This window comes from Hordeum vulgare, chromosome 3H (assembly GCF_904849725.1).
Source record: "Hordeum vulgare subsp. vulgare chromosome 3H, MorexV3_pseudomolecules_assembly, whole genome shotgun sequence".
NCBI classification, from domain to species: domain Eukaryota; kingdom Viridiplantae; phylum Streptophyta; class Magnoliopsida; order Poales; family Poaceae; genus Hordeum; species Hordeum vulgare.
In genome coordinates, this window is record NC_058520.1 from 114,869,777 (window position 1) to 114,874,019 (window position 4,243).

General features: G+C 42.0%; 1 pseudogene; it reads right to left on the bottom strand.

The window, feature by feature from the left end:
• Nucleotides 1-2,564: 2,564 nt before the first annotated feature.
• Nucleotides 2,565-3,819, bottom strand: LOC123439640 (annotated as a pseudogene).
• Between the last annotated feature and the right edge of the window lie 424 nt (nt 3,820-4,243).

Genomic DNA, 4,243 nt, shown 5'->3' on the forward strand with positions numbered 1-4,243 from the left:
GAGAAAGCACAAAAGTGACTGCTAAGTGGTTGGCACATGAATGTGAGCAACACTTGAGGACAGACCTTAACACACCTGACGAGACTACAATTTCAAACTTGAAGCAGAAGCATGGAATAGAAGTATCTATACATATGGCCTATAGGGCAAGAAAGATAGCTAAAAATGTAGTCCTGGGAGATCAGAAGGCACAATACCACAGGATAAGGGATTACTTAAAAGTTGTGTTAGAAACCAATCCAGGAAGTAGGTGCATTGTGACAACAAAGCATCTGAAATAACATCCCAGCAATAAACCAAGATTCCATGGCTTGTTCATGTGCCTCAATGCTTGCAAAGAGGGTTTCCTTAATGGATGCAGGCCATTCATAGGTATTACCCACTAATTTGTTTGTAATTAACATGTGCATACCCACTAGTTTGTTCCTAATTAACTTGTGATGTGGTGTGATGGGTGTTGATGGTTGCTTTATAAAGTTGACAACAGGGCAGCAAATCTTGGCTGCCACTCGAAGAGATGGAAATAATAACATATTTCCCATTGCTTTTGCAATAGTGGACAAGGAAAACACTTCAAGATGGTCTTGGTTTCTTACTCAAATAAAATATGCCATTGGTGGTGAGTCAGGAAAATATGGCTACTACACAATTATATCTCATAGGCAAAAGGTACTCTCTACTGCAATCATGTACTTCTTAATTTGTAATTTCTTATTAATTTCATACATGGCACCGTGGTGGTATTCTCAAACTGTAGTTCATTCAAACAGGGACTTCTTGTAGCCATAAACAATAATGTATTCCCCAATTGCCCACAAAGATTATTCCTTAGACATATTTATCAGAATTTTCAAACATTTGGGTTTAGAGGGGAAGAGTTGAAGAAATGCATGTATCACGCAAGTTATTCCTATACTATGCATGGTTATGTAGCAGCAATGGAAGGCATGAAAAAGGAGTGTGAGCCAGCTTGGAAATGGCTTTCTAGGATACCAAAACATACATGGGCTAGGCATGCAATGGACGACAACTGCAAAATTGACTTAGTAGTCAACAATATAAGTGAAGTTTTTAACAAGATGATACTTGATGCCAAACGCAAACCCATTAGAACTATGGTAGATTGGATCAGAACAAAGTTGTTAGTGAAGTTCAATGCAAATAGTACAAATATTGAGACTGCTAAGTGGCAGATATGCCCAACATATGCTGAGAAGTTAGAGGAATCGAAACATCATTCTAGGTTTTGTCAGTCTATCAAAGTTGGACCTGATCTCTTCAAAGTGACGAGTTGAGAAAGCACATATGCAGTTAACTTGTTCTTGCATACATGTGGTTGTAGGAAGTGGAACATGTGTGGAGTTCCTTGCAATCATGTTGTTTCTGTAATCAACAAGTCAAAACTACACCCAGAAGATTTTGTTAATGATTTCTTCAAAAAACCCATGTATAAGGCAGCATACAGTCCAATAGTTTTCCTTGTGCCTGGGCCTGACTTGTGGCCAAAGACTAAAACCCCTCACATTGAACCACCAGTTTTCAAAGAGAAGCCAGGAAACAAAGAGACAAAGAGGAAAAAGAGTAAGTTTGAAAAGCCATCTCCAAAGGATACATCTAGGATGGGCACTATCACTTGTAGCAGTTGCAACAAGTCTGGGCATAGATACACTAGTTGCAACCAGGCTCTTAAACCAGCCCCAGCAATGAGAATTAACCAAGATCAGGTAATTGTTCTTCTAGCTTTCTCGATATCATTCTCCAATAGAAGTTTCAAACATTTCTATGTTGTAATTGCAGGAAAACACAGGAGCTGATGCACCCACAATTGTTTCTGCTCCTGCTGCTGCTCCCAGGGCACCAAGGAGAAGAGCTCCTTATTCTCCTTCTGCTGCTATTGCTCCAAATACAGCTCCTGCTCCAGGGCCAGCTAGGACAGCTCCTGTTGATGCTCCCAAGCCAGCTAGGACAGATCCTACTGCTCATGTTGCTGCTCTGAGGGCAGCAAGGAGAGCTCCTTCTGCTCCTGTTCCGGCTCCAGCTCCTCCTGCTACAAGGGCAACAAAAAAAGCTAAAACAACAATGGCATCAACAGGGACTGCTACTTCTACTATTGTTGTTGGTCCAAGTTCCTCTATTGCTGCTAGGTCAAGAGGAAGAAACAAGTTCATGCCCCCAAGAGCTTCAGGTAGTGGAAGAGTGAGGAAGCCATCCTATAGGATGTCTGAATGGTTCAACTATTCTAAGGGGAGCAAGTGAGGATGTGTTAATTTGTGTTGGGTTGTGATCAAAACTGTATGTTGCTTGTAGTGAGCTCATGATGTTCAAAACATCTTTATTTTGGCTACTACTTGTGTTGGGTTGTTGATGTTGAAACCTGCTTGTTTTGGTTGTCGTGAGACCTTTGATGTAAGGTACCTAGTGGATTTGATGCTTACTTTGATGCTTCTGCCTTGCTAATATGTGTGCCTCCTGTTTTATTATTGTTTGGTAATATGTGTGCCTCCAATTTATCACACACAATTCATCACATACTTCATCACATAATTCATCACATAACAGTAGAAACTGACTTAACAAACAACATACAAGCCATGGTTCATATCTACAAAAGTAACCCATGATGAGATTCAAAGTTCACACATTGCAAGCCAGAGTTCAAAGCTTAAATAAAGATAATTACCCACATGGTCCACATGACAATTTACTCTTCATCACAAATACACTTGATCTCCTTGAGCTTCCGCTTGTTATTCTGACCTTCTTTCTTTAGGCTGGCAATGCAACACTCCATAGCACTCTTCTCAATGCTCCACTTCTCCTCGTCTTTCATCATCTCAGCAATGCATCCATCCAGCTTCTCCTTCTCTTTCTTCAGGTCAGCCAAGCAAAACTTGAGAGACCTGTTATGAGTGCTCATATTTTCCTTCTCTTTAAGATGATTGTGCTTCATATTTATAATGCAATTGCCTTAAGAAACATGAATGAACTTTAACTGGCCAACACCAGCCTTTAATTTAGTGACCTCTGCATCCTTTGCAACAATTTGTTCACACTAATTATAATGTTCTCAACATCATTCTAGTGATCTCACTGTGGTAGGTTATCCTGTGAATTAAGGAGCTTGTTCATATCTTCCACAAGCTTCTCATAAGTCTCCTACAACTTGTTTTTCTCTTCTATGAGATTGTGGACAATAGATGAATGATCCAGGCATGTCATCCTATTATCATGCTTGCTTTGCTCATACATAAGTCAGAGTTTGTGAAGAGCATTCTGCAAGTGCTCTGGCCACTCCTCATCTACCCACTGAACTATACCACAATTGCTTGCTTGCTGCAAAACAAACAGTAGGAATATACTTACTGTGAAGATGAACACTGAACACTGAAGATAAACAATGAACAGTGAAGATGAACACTGAACGATGCAAATGAACAATCCAACCATTCTGCTAAAAAATATTGGCTATTAACTACAAAAGTAAAATTTGCTCCAACTTACATCAAGTGAACAAGCGAGGAACCTCCTCCCGGTGCTAATCCCTTTGAATGCAACCGACTTCTCAGCCGGCTTGCCATGCTCACACATCACCATCAAATCATCGTCAACGCCAGCATAGTTAGGGTCCTCGATTGAAGCTGGGATCTAGATTCAACATGCAAGTTCAAATTGAGCCAGACTAAAAAAAGCCACCATTCGAAACCCTAGACCGAACAAAGCCTAACCCTAGACATCATTGACCTTGATAGGGGATCCACATGAGGCGATGTACTGGGCAGTGGAGTCATCACTGTTGTCGCTATCATTTCACGAAACCATGGCGGCCGACAGCCGGCAACGAGCAGGATGGCGACCAGCGACGAGCAGGGATGAGAGAGGAGAGGGGCTCGGGGCGAGAGACAGGGGAGCTGAAGAGGAGGGCGGGGGGAACTGTCTGACCAGGAGCAACCGGTGCGGCATCCGACCGTTTTGGTCCAACTGGCACCGTCTGTCGAGTCGTTAGGCCACGTCGGCATTTTCCTGGCCCACGTGTCGGAAAAGAGCTCAAACGAGCCTAATCGGCCGATCAGTGTTTTTTGCAACGGCTTAATGGATTTTCTGGTGTTCTTTACAATAGATTAACGAGTTGGTAGTTTCCTATAACCCTAACCGCAAATGTGGTGGTTTTTTGCAATTGACTCTTGGCTACCCAGCAAAATACGTGCAGCAGGGGTATGGAGCAAGATCCTACATGCACTATGTG